The sequence below is a fragment of the Malus domestica genome, chromosome 14 (genome assembly GCF_042453785.1).
Source record: "Malus domestica chromosome 14, GDT2T_hap1".
NCBI classification, from domain to species: domain Eukaryota; kingdom Viridiplantae; phylum Streptophyta; class Magnoliopsida; order Rosales; family Rosaceae; genus Malus; species Malus domestica.
This window is the reverse complement of record NC_091674.1, coordinates 14,704,323-14,724,936: the sequence shown is the minus strand read 5'-3', so window position 1 is coordinate 14,724,936 and position 20,614 is coordinate 14,704,323. Positions and strand designations below refer to the sequence as shown.

General features: G+C 37.9%; 1 pseudogene; it reads right to left on the bottom strand.

The window, feature by feature from the left end:
• Positions 1 to 421: 421 nt before the first annotated feature.
• On the bottom strand, positions 422 to 20,274 carry LOC103454791 (threonine dehydratase biosynthetic, chloroplastic-like; annotated as a pseudogene).
• Positions 20,275 to 20,614: the final 340 nt, after the last annotated feature.

Here is a 20,614-nt window from a genome sequence, read left to right as displayed (position 1 = left end):
AAGCACCACCACGACCCGTCTGACCATAACTGCCTGATCCAAAGTTCTGCTGAATCGGCGCTGGAGGTGGCATAATAGACCGCTGATACCTCTGTTGACTCTGGGGACACTGAGCAGCTCTATGTTCCATCTGTCCACAAGTGTAGCAAGCACCACCACTTCTCCTACACTCTCCATGATGTCTGAAATTACAACGACGGCACAACAGAGCACCAGAACCACCAGCACCACCAAAGTCTCTCTGTCTCTGAAACCTGGGTCCATCAGCAAATCTTCCACCTTTCCTCGGGCATGTGACACTAAATCCTCCGCTGGAAGAACTCGAGCTCGCTCCACTTTTCTTGAAATTCTATGTCTTACGGGGTCCCTGAGTGGAGATACCTTTACCCCTATCATCTTTCTTCTGATTATCATTCTTATCTTAATCATCCTCACTATTACTAGGAAGGTTGTCAGAATCCTCCATCCGAACCAAAATCTCAGAAAACTCATGATAAGTGGTGCAAGGAAGCGCACTAGCAAAAGCCCGCCATTTCCTCTTAGTTCCCAGCTTAAAACGACGAAGCATCTTTGCCTGATTACCAGCTGTATCAGGATCATAACGAGATAAGTCTGTAAACTTCCTGTAATACTCATGCGTTGACATATTCTTTTGCTTCAATTGAGTGAACTCCTGCTTCCTACAATCAATGTACTCCGGAGGAACAAATCTTTTCTTAAAATTCTCTTTGAATACTTCCCAATCAGTTGCCATCTCAGGTGACATAAACTGAGTCTGATTTACCCACCAAGCTGCTGGTTCTCATCCCAAAAACCAAGTAGTGGTCTTAACCAATCTATTAGCAGGAAGATTCCCTTGACTCTACATCACCTGTAAAGTTTTCTCAATATGGTCTAACCACTTTTCTGCCCCTTTATGACCCTCATTACCCATGAAGCGGTCTAATTTCAGATTATACATAGTCTCCAGGGGTGTTCTCTGAGGAGGAGAATGACGGATTGCATTCTGAAAGGCATGGGCCATCGCTTCCCCTAATTGAGTTATATCAGGGAAATTAGGCTCAGAAGCACGACGTGATTCCCTACGAGGCGGTATAGTTCTGACAGAAGACAGCAAAAGATCATTAAAGGATTAACAATTTATACAGGACTGCAAACCTAGGCTCTGATACCAAACTGACACACCCCGATCCTAGAATCAAGGCGTACTGGCTGTCACGTGAGTGTGACGTAACCAAAAGTGCGATGCGGAAGCAATAGGTAAGAGAAATACGAAGAAATAAAAACCAAATACTAGCAATAATATCCAAATAGCATGCTAGAGTAAGTTTAAGTGTGAAACACACATATTCAAAGCATAAGTACTAGGTGCAGTCAAGTAGGAACATTACTAAATTACAACACCCGAAGGTGAGTCCTACATGAGTAGTCTGTCAGAATGCCGTGGGAATCCTCGTGGGCCACCAACGTTGATAACTAGAACTTGGAGGGGCGCAAAACAAAGTTGAGTGGGTCAGTAAAACAAAGCTTTTTGAAAACATTTCAATTAATAACATTTCTAACCCCTCACTGTAAAACATGTATACTTTCCCAGAAAATAACATAATATGCATATAATCTTCGTATATCTCAAATCATAATTCTTTATTAAAAATCAGAAGGTTGAAAGAAATTAGAAGTAATTAGGGGTTTTCCAACCTTAGGAATTTTTTGAAAAAAAATAAAAATTAATAAGGTTTTTTTGTAGCAAAGGCCATCTCCAACCAAGGGCTGGCCAGATGGCTCGTTTTAGCCCTCTGGCATTCCAAGATTCTCCAAGATATTAATATTTTAATGAACAGTACAGGGCCATATTTGTCTCCCTCTCCAACCGAGGGCCAGAGGGCCAGAGGGCTCGTTTTAGCCTTGTCACAAAAAACCGTGTCCAACTGCGGGCTAAAGGGCTAAACATAATTTATTATTTAAATTTAAAAACAACAATAACTTAAAATTAAAAACTACAACTAAAATTTAAAAATGACAAATTAAATTAAAAAACTACAACAACTTGAATTTAATATCCATAATTATTATTATATCCATCATCCGCCATCGTAGGAGTATAGTCTGTCACAAACAACTGCCGTCGGCTCATAATTTCTTTTTTTTTTCCTATAATGAAATTAATTCATGAAATTAAATGTAATATAATGACATATAATTACAAAAATTAAATGTAATATAATTAAACATTTAAAATAAACTGTGAAAACACTAACTTCGTCATAGTAATTGGCGACGCTTTCATGTCTACTTGCGGCTGCTAATAGTGCTTGATGCCATTTATTCAAACTTGGATGAAGATGTTTCTTCCATCTTGAAGAACAACTTTCGTAGTTTCGGGTATTCGGTGGAATGGTGCATTCGTAGAACTCTATGTATTTTTTGGACACACGAATCCAAACACCTTCACTTGTTTTAGAAATCCCCCTCACACTATCTTCTGAGACCCATCTATAAGTCTTGCAAAGAGCTTCATCTTCTTTTCGGGTCCAAGCCCTACCTTTCATTGCAGATGAGGCCATTTTTTTTGAAAAAAAATGAAGGAAATATTGAAGGAAATTATTGAAAAAATATTGAAGGAAATTATTGAAAAATTGAAACAAATATTATAGATGAAGGAATTATTGGAAAATATATTGAAGGAAATATTGAGAAATATATTGAAGGAAATATTGAAAAATATTGAAGAAGGAAATATTGCAAATGAAGTGAAGAATTGAAAGAACTTCACCATATATATAGAAGAGAAGAAATGTTTAAATTAAAAAAAAAAAAACCCAACGGCTAGTTGACTCAGCTAGCCGTTATATTAAAAAAAAATTCATACTATTAGTGTCAGTTATAACTGACACTAATAGTAAATAAATTTTTTTTTTTGCCTATGAATACCTATTACTGTCGGTTATAACCGACAGTATTAAAAAATCATTCTTTAATGCTGTCGGTTATAACCAAAAGCAGCCAGCCCTTTGGCCCTTTGGCTTTGAAATTCCATGGGGCCCTCCCAGATTCCCGAGCCCTTTGGCCTAGCCCTCAGTTGAAGACGGTTTTAGGGCTATTTTCAGCCTTCTACCATCTGGACCATTCGGTTGGAGATGGCCTAAGCTGCAGCCTCGAGTTGTGCTTGGCTGGCATACAACCCATCCGCGCCATGTAAACCGTGCCAAGCCTGAAGCTTGGGTTAGCAACGGGGTAGCACTCTAGGATTCCTGCTCGAATTGGATCAGGCATGCAGCTGAGGTCCCTGGTGCATGGGTTTCATACCCTCGGCCCGTTCCAGAAGCCAGCAACCCTTGTTGGGCTTCTCGTGACTCGGCCTGTCTCTCAGAAGCTAACTTTGCTGGGCTTCTTTGTTTTGGCCCATAAACCAAAGCCAGTAGCCAATGGGCTTGTCTTACATCAACTGGAAGCCAGTTAATGATGGGCTTCCTTCGTGCCACTACTCAAAAGCCAGCAAGCCTAGCATTGATGGGCTTTGCCTCATTCCCTGGCCCATAGATCTGCAGCTCAATTGGGCTACTGTGCAGCCATGTTACGTAGCCCAAGCCCTATAGCTTGTTGCAAGGCCGTGCCTCACACAGCCAGCCCACACATGCTGGGCTGTAGTTTTTTCGACCCGCATCCCCCGCTTCTTAACCATACCCAAATATTTTTCGGATGTTTTTTGTTAAAGCCATACTAGGCTCTAATTTTATTATCGCTTGCCTCAAAGCCAATAAACGCTAATATGACCCGAACGTCATTATTTTGCTTTTATGATCATGATCCCAATTTATTGAATTAATTAAAAGTGATCAGTAGTCCATTATTCTGACAAGAAATCCAAAATTATAGACATGAAACCACATTTGGCCATTAATGATTCAATAATTTATTTTTCTTCTTTGAACTATTGACATCCTTTCATAGTCCCAAAGCGCTTACACTTGAGTTCCTAAAACAACACAAATCCACTACACTTAAATCAGTACCTTATATAATGTGTTCTTGCAGGAACCTCCTTTTTATGAAGCAAAAGTTCACAACTAAACTCGGACCAGTAGAGTGATCCTTAGCACCTTAGACTTAAAGCTTCAAGAATAAGGGATATTATTTTCAAACCTCAACCTTGCAGAATCTACTTCCATCTCAATGGAAGAGATCATTGGTTACACACCTGTTTGTGCTCTTACTAATGTCGTTAAAGAGTGCCATTCTCATAGTCAATATGTGAGAGTAATTTTGCTCCACCAAACACCGTTGGAAGAGCAGAATTTTCTATGTTCTGGGATTCAAGTTTGGTGTTGGTTTTAGTTATGGATAATATTATCAATATTGTCCTCGAATATGAATTAATTGACTCATGTTTCTTGTATACATGAGGCTGAATTCAATGAAACACATGATTAGGTACGAATGTGGGAAAGTTAGTTGTCTGGATGAATGTGATACTATGCACACTAACTTTACACCTAAATCACATCTCTAGCAACGACTTCAGGTCTATCCAACTTGATTAAGAGCATTAGCACACTCCTTGTTGTATGAATGGTACTACATTACCATTTAAGAGACCTTATATTCTCCCCGTTTCGGAAGAATGTCATTAAGTCTTAAGGATATTCGAGATGACAATGATCATGAATAAACCATTGATGAAAAATAAAAGTGATATATCTTTACACCACATTGAAAAATGAGCCTGCAGCTTTATTTTAGGGCCAATGGAATACCCCCTCCCCCCGACTAGGATATGATATGTGTGGCCGGTTTAAGGTTGGGTGATTTGAGTAGTTTACTCGCCTTGGCACAACTGTTTGGTACATTGAGGTCAAGCAATGATGCTACGACACATCTCTTTACCAAAGTAAGGATCTTGTGCCTACAAGCACATTTTGCCAAGCCTACTCATTTAGGGATTTTGATTTCTATATGATCAATTGCAAAGATATGAAATCACCCTCTTTTTACAGTGGATTCAAGGGAATATATGTGGAATAATCTAACAAAAATTGCGGACCATATAAATACATATGGTTTTGGTTGATGTATCGACAAAATGGTCACATGTTTTTTCACACACACATTGCTGCTAAACCTCCCGACCAATTTTAAGGGTTCACCACCCTAATTATCCCATAAAGTCTGGACGATTGGATAATGCTAGAGAGTTCATATTGAAGATTTTTGATAAGTGTTGCATATCTTTTGGGTTTATCATTGGACATCGAATTCCTATGTTTACCCTAAAACAACCTCGCAGAGTGATCATAAAGCGCAATTTAATCAATCTACCACACCTTGGGGAACACAAGAAGTTTTCGATTTTTACCTAAGGCTATGCAATCTTGTACGCAACTATATTGGTCCGCCTTGAGTCCCATTACCACCCAACCATTTTCGACGTTACAGTTGGTATTGGGTACGAACCTGATGTTCCATACTTACGTATTTGGGTGTGCATTCCATGTGCCAAGTTGCGCCACCTCAACCTACCAATATGGGTCCTTAAAGAAGGATGTGAATATTTGTCGATTATGATTCTTCTTTGCACTAGCTCTCTTAGAGCCCTTGCAAGCGATCTCTTTACCGCTCATTTTGCAGATTATTAGTTCAATGAGATAGTCTTCCTTCCGTTAGGGGAGATAAGAGTGTCAAAGTTCCTGTAAGAATGGTACAAATTTGCATGGACGTTGCCCACTATGTCTTATCTTGATCGTCGTACCGCACAAGTGTGATAAGCAAGTGCGATGTATTATAACTTTCAAAATGTTGCTCCAGGCTCATTTTTCTGATCTAGCTAAAGTGACAAGATCATATACCAACTGCAAACATGCCAGCAATGATAGATGTATTTAACAGACGTCGAGTCAACATTGAAAGGGAATTTTACCACCTGCAAAAGTAGGGATAAAAAAACTAAAATACTTGCAAGAGTACAAGACCATTGTAGTATAGTCGACTCTAGTAAGGTCATTCTCCTCAAGAATTGAATGAATAATTCATATCAAACCAAATCTTAATTAATTACTTAAAACAAAATTTTGGAAAAAAGTGATTTTTTGTGATTTAAATAATAAAAACGAATTTAATAGAAAATAATTAAAAATAAAGAGACAAAATAAAATAAACTAAAACAAAACGATTTTTAAAAATTAAATTATAAAAGCCTAGGGTTCCGCCATCACCTTAACAATTCTACGTAGTTCTTCAAATTACTTATGAATTACACATGCATATTTTGAAGGTTAGGTTTTCCTAATTTATGCCTACTCGGACCCCCAACATAGAGCGTATATCAAACATGCAACCCGTATGTGGTATTCAGATCAAATCTAAACATGCATGACTCATTAAATTTTGTGAAACCTTTTGAAAAACCATACAACCCTTAAGACATGGTATTCATCCTAAGTGAACTTGTACATATTAATCACAAGAAGCCTTCGTCAATTTCAAGGCCCGACCTCTGACCAAAATTTCATCTATTTACTTTTCTAAAGATCCTAATGGTAGCTAAGCATTAAGACAATTAGACAATATAAACTGGTGATTAATAATTCAAAACCTGCATGCATAATATATCATAAGCAAATTGAAAAGAAACTACATATTTTTGCTAAGGCTCGTGGCCTCGGCCTAGCAAAAGAGAATTAATTACTAACAATCGTAAAACAAAATATTATTAAAAACAAGGATAGAAAACACCTTGAAATACAAATCGTTAAAGCCTAGCAAAGTTTTCCAAAATATTATGCGTTCTTCTCCTCCTCAAAAACCCTAATGGCTAAAAAGCCTTGTTTATACTACTAGAAAAGGACTTAGAATAATACTAGGAAACCAAATAAATTAAAATAAATCAGGAAACATGGTCCTAAATTGACTAGTAAAATTCGCCCAAAATTTGCACAGCCTCAAAATAGCCATGTTTCTGGACTTCCAGGGCTCCAAATATGCCCAAAATGACTAGAATTAAAGCTTGAGATGTCCCGAACATAATTGCAAAGGGTCTCAAACCCAAAAGACATCATTTTGGATGCCGAAAAGCCCAAAGAATCCCAAAATATCAGTTTGACAGCATTGCACGCTGCTCCTTTATTTCATTGCCATAAATAAACTGCTCAATAGAAAATTATGAAAATTTTACACGAACAAGTCAACAGACTCACAAATATCCTCCAATTTGAATCACTCTAAAATTCATCTGTTTCATCATGTTTTGCTCCAGAGGAAGTCGAATGTCCTACATTAAGAATATAAATCAAAGTATCAAAATTCACACAAAATAACCAATAAACTAATTCTAAGAATATGGTAGAATATATAGTATAATATCGACTCATCAAACATCCCTGAAGGATGCGCTGCCCCTGTTGGACAATCTAGGTCACCAGCAAATAGACAATCAATCTGTCTTGGCCTGAAGCACGATGGATCACTCGGTTCATAGGATTCACTTCCTTAGAAGAGGAAGATCATGGCACAACATGAATCGATACTCGATCGCTGTCTCAAATTATGTCTATCTCATGATATTAATCCGAATTACTCCCGAAACTTGAAGTTCTTGGTCCAGTATACTACTTTGGATGAGATAATGGAATTGGAATGAGATTATCATCGATGATGTTTTCAATTATATGGTAGCTACCGACATAAATGAAAAGTTATGATATCGAACTGTGTGTCATTGATTAGTGACAACGTAGAACTAATTGGACAATCAAAATTACAATCCATATCAAATTCCTTACTAAAGTGTGTTTTGATCTCTCGTTCCTACACTGCATAAAGTAACCCTGTTGTGTTACAAATGGGAAATGAAGTGTAATGAGATAAATGAAATAGTATGATATGATGCAAGCCTTACGGTGCAAGGTTTCTCTCAAACGCCTTGTGATTGATAGCAACATTATGGAATGTGGTTAGTGTTTTTCCATGAGGATATTGATACAGAGATTTACATGTAAGTTTTTGAAAAATTACATAGACTGGCTCAAATAGTTCCAAACCACGGAACACACTTTTAACTTGTTTAATGTGTCAACTTACAGATTAAAACAATCCGGCATCTGTGGTATACCCGTCTAAGTGATTATTTGATCAAGTCAGGGATATGAATAAATGCCCTTACGTGTTAAACTATGAAGTTTTATTCTGAATTGCAAGAGTTGCAGTTTATGTGGATGACATGAATCTCACTAAGACTCTAGAAAAGCTTGAGAAAATTGTCTTGCACATAAAGATGGAATTTGAGGTGAAGGATCTTTGGAAAACACATTTATACCTTGACTAGAAGCTCAAGTGTTGTTCTGACGGTACTTTGGTCTACCAGTCAAACTACACCCAGAAGGTGTTACCTTTGAAAATACCTATGATCTTCCGTACGCTCTATGCAAATGAGGCCCTTGAAGAGGTTATGGAATTCGAAGTTCCATATTTGAGTTCAACTTTGAGCTTTGTTGTACTATGTTCATTGCATTAGATTTGACATCTCCTTCGTTGTTGACCTATTGGTAAAGATGCAGCATCGCGCCTACACCCAGCCACTGAATTGGTATTAAAGACGTTTTTTCTGCTACCTTGAAAGGTACTATGGATTTAGGCTAATCCGAAAGTATCCTGAGCATATCTGACCCCATGGTTCTTAGAATGATGCTTGCCTTATTTGTTATACTGACGCTGGTTACTTATCAAACCCGCACCAGGCATATCCCCGAATGGTTATGTCTTTACTGTTAAAGATACCACAATATCTTGGAGGTCCACAATATGACCTTAGTTGCAAAATCTTCGAATCGTTCCAAGACTCACCGTACTTCACAACGCCACACGTGAGACATGGTTGAGATCTTGTTGAGCATATTCAAAGTACCTGCGATGTTTTCATCCATCGTTGAGTTGTTGAACTTACTTTATCGCTGATGACCTGATACGCCATTTAGTTGAGTATTTACACACTCAAGGAAGGGTGTTGCAGTACTATTTATTATAGGAATGTGATTGTGTAAATCCTATCATATCTGGGATATCCTTAGTAGATTCTATCATATCTCTTAGACTAGATATTATCCTATTAGAGTTGTAATCCTATTGGGGTAAGGAATTTACCTTTCCTACTACTAGAAATAAAGGCCACAATGCGGTGGAATAACACACACCTCACAATTACACATCTCTCTCTTCTATCTATGTGCCGCCGACCACCCCCTTTCTAATCTTTATAATTGTTTAGTAAATTAGGCCTACAACATAAACTGCTAAAAATTAATAAAAGACATTTAATAATTAATTAAAAATTATTTGAAGCTGCAGTTAAATTTGACAGCAACCCCCATTGTTGCCATTCCACGTCATGCCATGTAGGATTTAACATTTTGATTGGAAACAATTAGTAGCTGTCTTTTTTTACTTTTATAACTTATATGGACATTTTGACATCTTCTTTGGAGATCCTCTTAAGGATCAATATGGGTTTTTATGATTCGAAATATTTTAGGAATCAAAACCTAAATATTGGTCATTTGTTACATCTACTGTTTTTTTTTTCTTCTTATAATCTCTATCTTACTTTACCTAGCTCCATTTTAAATAATTACTATGACAAAATTACTTTAAAATATTAGAAAAATGTAGTTAAAATACTATCAAATATATAATTATAGTCTTACGTTCTGAAGTTAATTGAAATACAGTCAATTACATATTATATACATCAAAGAGATTAAATACGTAAAAGTTATTCAATACAAAAATAATATATTAGATGCATTTATCAAACTTATGGCTATGCTATTTCTTAATGCTTTCATCTCTCCTTGGTCATGGTGATTTTCTTCATCTTCTTCATCAACATCATCACCATCACTCTTACTAAAGTCCTCGGGGCCATCAAAATGCCTACCATGTTCAAAATGCCTCCTTATGTAGTCATCAAGATCCATTGTAGTAGTAACAGTCTTCACTTGCTTGTTGAATGGATAATTAGCTAGGCATATCCCTTAAAAATGTCCATCTTTTTTCCATTGTAGCAATGTCGTCATTATATTATACTCAATTAGCTAATTTCCCTAAACAAAAAAAGATTCATTAGGCAGCCGCCGATATGGCCTGGGTGGCCTAGGCGGGTGATTGAGTGGCCTAGGAGGTCAATGAATTTCAATTTTGTTCCATTTTCAAGAATGCAAATCATCTACATTCTTGCCTTTCTGAGTTTCTGGTTCTCTGTTTGGCGAAGAGGAAGAGATAAAGACGATGAGAAATGACTTTCTCTCTTTTCCTTTCACACCACCTGACCACTCTCATACTTTTTTTATTTAATTTTTCTTAGTTTCTCTCCAATCAAGTTTGGACAGCTAGCATCAAGTTGCTTGCTTTTTGTAAAAAACCATAGGCTATCAGGCCCTAGCATATTGATTTTTCTCATAAAAAATGATGGGGTGTCAAGCTGAAGATGTCTTTACTATTAAGTATTGGTGTAGAGTCCCATCTTTATGCGTCCTAATGTGCCACTTTATTTTCTACATCCACATATTTGACACCTTTATTTCTCTTTAAATCCAACAGAAATTAATATGATCTCTAAAAAAAATATTTTATAAATTACTACGGACTTGTAATCATTTGAAGTTTTATTTCATACCGCCAAATTCATTAAAATACTAAAGATATATAATAAATTTATCTAAATCCTCCTAGGCCCCGCCTAGCAGCAGTGGCGGAGCCACATGGAGACTAGGGTAGTCCAGGGCCCATCCTGGAGTTAACTCTATATCGATTGTGTAGTTATTTTTTCCATAATGTGCATGTGGTGTGTTTGTATATCAGGTTTTAGAGGTTTCATTAGGTCCTAGGGCCGATGCTTGCTGACGAAAAGCTACTTTTTGGTATGTTTTTACCAATTACCATACATAACTACCCTTGTGCCAACATTCTGATTTCTTTTAAGCCAATTATTTTTTTGTTAGTTCATATAAAACAAGGTGTGTATATATATATTCAAGGGGAAGATTCAATGGTATTAAAAGAAAAATATTGTAATAATAGCGTATTTTTTTTGTTAATTCATATAAAACAAGGTATATATATTCGAGAGGAAGATTCAATAATATTAAAAGAAAAATATCGTAATAATAGTTTGAGCTAGTTATAATGTTATTATCAATGTTGCGCTAGATGTCAACACAGGTTCTATTTACTATGACATCTCTCAATACTAATTTTTTCATACAAATTTTAAAGCTCCATCACTCTTGTTTGAATCAAAATTTCCATGATATTACTATTTTTTTTTCTAATTTCTTTCATTAGTTTAAAGGCCCATCCTAGCTTGAATTTCTGGCTTCGCCACTGCCTAGCAGCCTAGACGCTAGGCCTTAGTTCATCGGCCGACTAGCGCCTAGCGTCTTTTAGAACCTTAACAAAAAACCATAGTATAGTATATCAGTTCATAATAATGTTTATAGCTCCTAGACTTCTCGAGCACAACAGTTGTGAGTACATCCTCTTGTTGTCACCCAACATTAGCAAGTTCACTCACCACTCTCAGTTTATCAAAGTTCATATTTGCCCTGTTGGCTATTGCAACAACATTTTCTCCTTTAAGACATTTTGTACGAAAAGCCACAGCAAGGGAAACTTGCAGCCACCCTAGTTTTCGGTAGCAGCAAGTCTTATCGCTGCTCCTTCCTGCAATCTTCCTGCGAGCATCATACTTCCTGCAACAACATGTTGTTGCTCCTAGAAACAAGGGTTTTTAGGTGAATTTTTGATGTAAATCTCCTTAAATCAATGATTGCCTTGTAATCAGTCAAAATCCATTTGTTTAGTCCTTAAATCAAGGAAAAGGTGGCGTGTCCCTTCTCCCTTGTGTTTTGTTTGCTGCTTTATATTGTGCTCTTGCTGTAAACACAAATCATTATCGGAAATATATCAAAACTCATTTTTCCACATGGTATCAAAACAGTGCCCTTCTTAGGCCCGACTTTGCAACCTTTTGTCGTGATTTTCCACTCTTCTCAACCAACAATATGGCAGAAGAAAATTCAGTCAATCAAGAAGCTGAGAGCTCTCTTGCTTCATCGGCTACAAATTTCTCTGAGGTTGATATCAACCCAAATCAAAGACTCAGTTCAGTTTTGCTGAATGAGTTTCATTATCTTCCTTGGTCAAGGGTAGTTACTTTGGCTCTTGGTGGAAGGGCCAAGCTCGGCTTCATCAATCGAGTCATTCAAGCACCAGAAATTTCGGCTCAAAATTATGAAGCATGGCTGTTCAAAGATCAGTTAGTTATGTCATGGTTGCTAAATTCTAAGGAGAGGAAAATTGTTGAAATTTTCAGCTATTCTAATTCCTTACAACATCTATAGGACCAAGTGAAGGAAATGTATGGCAATCAAAACAACTCGGCCCACGTCTTTCAACTCAAGAGAGACGTTACAGCTCTTCAAAAAGAAAACAAGTCATTCGTGCAACATCTTGGCAACCTTACCATTATATGGAATGAGCTAGATGTCTATCGACCTTACACCACATATGCGACCATGTTGTTAAAAAGAGCCGAGGATGACAGCATTTTTCAATTATTAGCAAGCTTGAGCTCAGAGTATAAAGACTTAAGAAGTCACATTTTGATGACTTCAGAGCTTCCGTTTTTCTCGAGAGTGTGTGCCACCATTCAACGTGAAGAGGTCATAAGACAAGTTATGGGATTGTACACCAAAGTTGCCGTGTGGGAATCTCGAGCTTATGCCTCGAATTACCAGTCACTTGAGGTGAAGGTTTACAAAGGTAAGTGCCCCGACTTGAAGTGTGATCATTGTCCTGGAATTGGCTATCGCGGGATTGGTCACTCCAAGGATTGGTGCTGGATACTTCATCCCAAGCTGAAACCAAAGTTCAACAAGGACATCAAGGGACCATACAAGGTTGTTGTTAGCTTACCATACAAAGTCAGTCATATGGCAAGCCTCATAGAGTCTACTTCAAATCATGTCGCTACTTATGGGCTGTTGGATTTTACTTCAAGTCCTGTTGCTTTAATAAATGAATTTGCTTCATTTCTTCAACACAAGAAAGGGAATGGAAAGGTTGAAGAGGCAGTGGTGACTGAATCCGAGAAGCATTTTGCTATGCTTGGCAAGTTTGAAGGGTTTTTAGCAGAGGTTGAAGGTGTACCATATGAAGCTGTCTTAGGTATTTTCCATTCTTTTTCTACTGCTCTAAATAATAGTTATGTGCATGATTGTTGGATCATTGATTCGAGTACCACTTATCACATGACAAACCAAAGAACAAACTTGCATGAATTTCAAAATATGTCATCTCCAGTTTCTATTGCTAACGGAAAAAGAGTCTCTGTTACGGGTAGAGGAAAAATTAGGTTAATTTCGAACCAAGTTGAGTCCACTGCCCTATATGTCCCTGCCTTCCCTTTTCAACTTCTTTCCTTGGAAAAATGACCAACACTTTAAACTGTCTTGCAATTTCTCACAAAACAAAAATGTGATTTTTCAAGACCTAGTCACTGGGAAGATGATTGGTGAAGGTTTCTTTCTCAATGGTCTTTACTATTTGCCAAGAAATGGCTCACTGTCCAAAGCCTTCCAAGTTAGTGCAGCCTCAAGTTCAAAACAGCCCCAAGATCCACATTTATGGCACCAACGTCTAGCACATTTGTCCACACCTATTTTGTCTAAGTTATTTCCTACTATGTGTCAAACTCTTATAAAGTGTGACACTTGTAATTTCTCCAAATTGGCTAGACTACCTTTTAATTCTTCCTTGTCTAGAGCTAGTAAGCCTTTTGAAATTGTACACTCGGACATTTGGGGTCCAATTAATGAATCATTTGATGGCTACAAATAATTTGTGACATTTGTTGACGATTTCACAAGAATCACTTGGTTATATCTCTTGAAATTCAAAAGTGAAGTGTTTACAATGTTGAAAGACTTTCACAACCTTGTTACTACTCATTTTGAGTCCAACCTTCACACATTAAGATCGGATAATGGCACCGAATACATGTCTAACAACATGACACAATATTTGAGCATGCATGGCATATTTCATCAAACAAGTTGTGTTGGGACACCCCAACAAAATGGGGTGGCCGAGAGGAAAAATAGAGATCTCCTAGAGAAGACATGTTCTCTGATGCTTCACAGGAACATTCCTAAGAAGTTTGGTCACAAGGCATGCTCATTACCACATATTTGATAAACAAGCTTCCAAGTCGAATTTTGGGGTTCAAATCATCCTATGAAGTTCTTAAGAATCGGCCCATAGATTTGTCACATTTAAAAGTGTTTGGATGTACATGTTTTGTGCATGTTCAAGCATCATTGTTATAAGTTGGATCCCCGATCTATTAAGTGTGTATTTTTGGGCTACTCTTCAACTCAGAAAGGGTATAAATGTTTTAATCATGTTACTAACAAGATTGTGGTGTCTTGAGATGTAAAATTTGAGGATTCCATTCCTTATTTTCACAAAAGAACCGCAGATTCAAGTAAGGGGGAGACTTGGGAGGATTTGAATCCGCTGCCTAATCCTAGTAGGGATATTAACTTAGACTATCTTCAAGTTGATGTAGCTCATGCTCCTGCTTCTGATGCCTCTCATTCTCCTGATTCTTTAAGTCCCTGCCATGTGCCACAGTCCCATGACGAAGCCATAACATCTTTCTGCCGTCAAGAGGTTGACCCACTTCCAGTTAGAAGAAATCCTTCAAGAGCATGCCAACCTTTACCCAAACTGCTAGATTATGTTACCATTGTAGCATGGAATTCAGTCACTCTCGCATATCATCACTATTCACCTTCCCATGTAGCTTTTCGTAGTGTTATCTCAAACCACCATGAACCCAATACATTTCAGGAAGCCAATCTTCATAACAAATGGAGACAAGCTATAGACGAGGAATTGTGAGCCCTTAATGACAACCACACTTGGAGTATTGTCCACATCCCTTGTGGCAAGAAAGCCGTGGGCTGTAGGTGGGTTTACAAACTCAAATTTCATTCTGATGGCTCTATTGAGCATTATAAGTTGAGCATTATAAAGCATGATTGGTGGCTCGGGGCTTTACTCAAATGTATGGGGTGGACTACAAGGAGACTTTTGCACCTGTAGCAAAGATAAATACAGTTCGGGTTCTTCTTTCTGTGGTAGTCAACCAAGGTTGGTTCTTATTCCAAATGGACGTGAAAAATGCATTCTTGCATGGGGAACTTGAAGAAGAAGTATATATGCAACTACCCCTTGGACATCCTCAAGCCTCCCAAAATGGCCTTGTTTGTAAATTCCACAAAGCCATTTACGAGATAAAACAGTCTCCTCGAGCATGGTACGCTAAGTTAAGTTCGGTTTTGGAAGAGGTAGGATTTTCTAAGAGTAATGTAGATTCATCCTTGTTTATTTGCATAGGTTCGTTGGGTAAATTGGTGGTGTTAATTTACGTCGATGATCTTATCATAACTGGTTAAAATATGGACGAGATTGTGTCCCTCAAACAGTCTCTTCATCAGAAGTTTGCTATCAAAGATCTTGGTAAGCTAAACTACTTTCTTGGCATTGAGAAGGCAACTTCCCATAATGGACTGTTTTTGAACCAAAGAAAGTACGTGTTGGATCTTCTTCAAGAGGTTAGCATGCTTTATTGTAAACCAGTCACTACTCCCTTGGATTGCAAGCTCAAGTTGGACACGGCTAAGGAACTTCTCACTCACGTAAGTTACTATCAACGATTAGTTGGTAAACTCATTTATCTTGCTATTACACGACCCGATATTACTTATGCCATGAGTCTTGTTAGCCAATTTATGCATGCTCCCATTGTTACACACCTTTATGTTGTTGAGAGGATACTACGGTATCTTAAAGGGTCCATTAGGCGTGGTATTCTCATGAGAAATAATGGTTCAACCCAAATACAAGGCTTACAGACGCAGATTGGGCGGGCAATGCTGTCGATCGAAAGTCAACCACGGGTTATTGTACTTTCATGAGTGGTAATTTGGTCACTTGGAAAAGCAAAAAATAGAATGTCATTGCTCACTTTAGTGCTGAGGCGGAATATCGAGCAATGGCTTCCACTGTGTGTGAACTTATATGACTTAAAAGTCTTCTTTTTTATTTAGGGTTCCTTAGCAATGCATCGATGCCCCTTATGCGCGACAACCAAGCTGCGATGCACATTGCATCCAATCCAGTTTGCCATGAACGTACCAAGCATATTAAGGTGGATTGCCATTATGTGCGAGCTCAAGTTCAATCCAAAGTTATTCAAACTCTCTTTACTCGTAGCCATGATCAATTGGCTGATTTGTTTACCAAGGCATTGCCAGCTACACATTTTTCAGCACCTTCTTGGCAAGCTTGTCTCCATTAATCTTATGGATCCAGCTTGAGGGAGAGTCTTGAACGAAAAGCCACAACAAGGGAAACCTGCAGCCACCCTAGTTTTCAGTAGCAGCAAGTCTTATCGCTGCTCATTCCTGCAGTCTTCCTGCGAGCATCATACTTCCTGCAACAACATGCTGGTGCTCCTAGAAACTAGGGTTTTTAGGTGACTGTTTGATGTAAATCTCCTTAAATCAAGGAATGCCTTGTAATCAGTCAAAATCCATTTGTTTAGTCCTTAAATCAAGGAGAATGTGGCGTGTCCCATCTCCCTTGTGTTTTGTTTGCTACTTTATATTGTGCTCTTGCTGTAAACAAAAATCATTATTGGAAGTATATCAAAACTCATTTTTCCACAAGACCATAATACTTGCAATAAGCTTCAGCATCAGCAAGAGAAAGTGCACCCGCTGGTTTTAAAATGCCCCTTCTTTCCTCAAACATATCCTACATAAAAAACATTAAGATTGTAACTTTTAAGATCTCAAAAATTTCAAGACTTGAAAAACGTTTCACCTTTATTGAGCCGCAGTTAGCATCACGGCTAACAAGAACTACACCATCAACCATGTCCTTGCATAAGCGGAAGGTCTCTTCACCGACCTCTTTCACGGCCATGATGTAGTGACAACGCCATTTCATTTGCATCAAAGGGCTCCACACCAATAATCTTTACCTGCGTAAGAGATGACACAATCAGCAATCTTTCGAAATGACACGATATGAAACTAAAGACTTATTTCAAAACAACAAGGAAATAAAAGATCAACTTTTTCCGAGAAGAAAGCCTCAAGATCATAAGAAAGTTGAAAACAGCAAAACCATATATACCTTTGGAGCAACCCTCTTTACATATGTAGAAATACCAGCTATAAGGCCACAACCCCCAACAAGCACAAAAATTGCATGCAATGAACCCTTTGTTTAGCGTATAATTTCCATCCCAACTATGCCCTGCCCCATAATAACATCCGGGTGATCAAAAGGAGGTACAAAGTTCCTTCCCTCCTTTTTCGCCCGCTTCTTAGCATAAGCTTGAGCCTCATCGTATATGAATCCCCTATAAGAACAACCATGGCACCCAACCTCTCAACCGACTTCCACTATACAAAAGCAATACGCAATCAAAACATTCAATAAGCCAACCACACAAATTTCAATTTCAAAAAACTAGCTCCAAAGGAAAAAAAGGTACCTTAATCTCTGGTGTGGTGACCGGCATTGTAATCACGGCACTGCAATTCAAATTCTTAGTAGCCAAGGCAACACCCTGGGCATGGTTTCTGGCTGAAGAGCAAATAAACCCACGATCTAATTGCTCCCTCGGAAGCCTTGCCATCATGTTGTAAGCTCCATGAAGCTTGAACGAGAAAACCTACAAATTCGAACACCACAACTTCAAGCTATTGGCAGCCTTAACTGTGAAACCTCTGTTGATGGACTATTTATTGAGGACATTAAGTCGAGTTTACGGGGTTTTGAATCCGTTAGAGTTTACCATGTTGGTCAAACCACTAATTCTGCAGCACATAGAATGGCCAAGGTGGCTTTGTTTTATAATTTTTCTAGTCTTTGGTTGGAGGAACCTCCGGATCTTGTCCAGGATTCCCTCCTCCAAGATTGTATGCTTTCTTAAACTTATGAATAAAATCAGCTCTCATTTCCTCCTAAAAAAAATAAAAAATAAAAATCTCCAAATTTTCCAATTCAAATTCTACTCAAATCAACAATTGAGCAACACACGTACGGGCTGCAAGTCCTCTCTTTTCATCCACATATTCACTCCCAATCGCTCCGAGAGCTTCGTAGCCAATTCTAATGGGGATTCGATGGCCACGTCATAGACCTTTGACAACAGAATGTTAGTTGATGAGTCGATATTATGCTATATATTTTACCATAATCTTAGTTATAGTTTATTAGTTATTTTGGTAGAATTTTGATACTTTGTATATATTTTCAATGTAGGACATTGGACTTCCTTTGGAACAAAAAGTAACCAAACGGATGAATTTTGGAGTGATTCCAATTGGAGGATGTTCGTGAGTCTTTCAAGATGATTGTATCAAAATTCCAGATTTTTCTACCAAGTCGTTTGACCGTGGCAATGAAATAATGGCCCAGCGTGCAGCTTTCCCAGATTGACGTTTATGGACTTTTTGGGTATTTTGAAGGTCAAGATGGTATATTTTGAGGAAGATTCCTTCTAAAGATTTGTAGGGATGTCTTCAGCTTTAAAAAGAGACATTTTGGGATCAAATCGAACCTTCTAAAGATTTGTAGGGATGTCTTCAGCTTTAAAAAGAGAGATTTTGGAACCAAATCGAAGTTGATTTGGTTGGTCAAAAGACTAATTTTCTGAGAACTCCGAATTATAGTTCAAATAGGAAACCTTTTATTTTCTGTTTTGTTATTTTATTATGTTTCCTAGTATTATTCTAAGACCTTTTCTAGTGAGGATTTTATTTTGTAGTAGTATAAATAAGGTTTTTTAGCCATTAGGGAGAGGGAGGGAGAAGAACGCATAATATTTTGGAGAACTTTGCTAGGCTTTGACGATTCAAGTTTATTTTCAAGGTGTTCTCTATCCATGTTCTTAATAATATTTTATTTTATGATTGTTAGTAACTAGTTTCGTTTGCTAGGGCGAGGCCACGAGCCTTAGCAAGAATATGTAGCTTCTTTTCAATTTGCTTATGATATTATGCATACAAGTTTTTGAATTATTAATCACTGAGTTAAAACTATCTAATTGTCTTGATGATTGGCCACCATTAGGATATTTAGAAAAGTAATTTTATGCAATTTTGGCGGAGGGTTGTCCCTGGAATTGGCGCTGGCTTCTTGTGGTTAATACGTGCAACTTCTTAGAATGGACGACACGTCTTAAGGGTTATATGGTTTTTCAAAAGGTTTTCACAAAACTTAATGAGTCTTGCATGTTCACATTTGATTTGGATGTCACGAACGGGTTGCATGTTAGATATAAGTTTTATGTTGGAGGTTCCAAGTAGAGCATACTTTAGGAAAACCTAACCTTCAAATATGCATGTGTAAGTCATAAATAATTGGAAGAACTACGTAGGATTGTTAAGGTGACGGCGGAACTCTAGTGTTTGCAAAACTATTTTCTTTTGGTTTTCTTTACTTTCTCAATTTATTTAATTGTTTTTAATTAAATTCGTTTTTAATATTTTAGATCGTTAAATCACCTTTCTCTAAACTTTGTTTTCAAATAATTAATTAAGTTTGGTATTAACATAAATTATTCATTCAATCCCTGCGTAAAACGACCATACTTGAGCTGCTATACTACAATAACCTTGTACTCTTACAAGTATTTTTAAATGTTTTTATCCCTACTTTTCAGGTGATAAAAATCCCTATCATTAGTTAAGTACTCCCTGGCGTCGACAATGTTCCTATTGTCGTTTCCCTCTGTGGCCGAACGGTCGGGCAAGGCTTCGAGGAGCCGGGCGTGTACTGGAGCGAACTGGCAGAGACCCGGTTGGGATGCAGAGGCAGCGTCGTTCTGGTTTCCAATGACACAGAAGAGGCGCATGGTTCAACGGAAATCTCGGACTTCGGTCGGCACAGCGTAGCTGAAACGAAGGGGCTTAATCGGACGGCTGGTGCTGAGATTGTGAGGCATGCTGGGGAGGTGGTGGTGGTGGGAGTGGAGGCGTTTGGAGCGGAGGAGCAGGGAATGGACCGGGCAGAGGCGGAGCACCTCCTTTGTCGGTTTGTTGAAAATGGCGGCAATTTTATTTGCGAGGGAGAGGGGAGTGGCAGAGGTTCCCACACTCTTGTCCCAAAACTGTGAAGGACCTGGAGATCTTGTGCATGCATTCGCACGTAAATATGATCAAATTCACCACCGACGCAAGAATAAAATTATTAGAACACTTCATTTTAATCCCTAAATAAGATTATTTTTTCAATAGATTAAAAACTAAAAATAGTACTCCTTGTTAGATTATTGTATACCATGTCATATTTAATCATTTTTATTGTAGTTTTAGTTTCCCTACTTACCCTTAGGTACAAATCAATGTTTTAATGTTTTGTATTTATTGATTTTTCACATCTCTCCTCTTTCGGTTACAATGGAATTCCCCATCTTCGGCGGCAATGAAGTTTTTTTCTCCTTCTCTGCTGATGACGATGTTCACGCTTCTTTTCTATATAA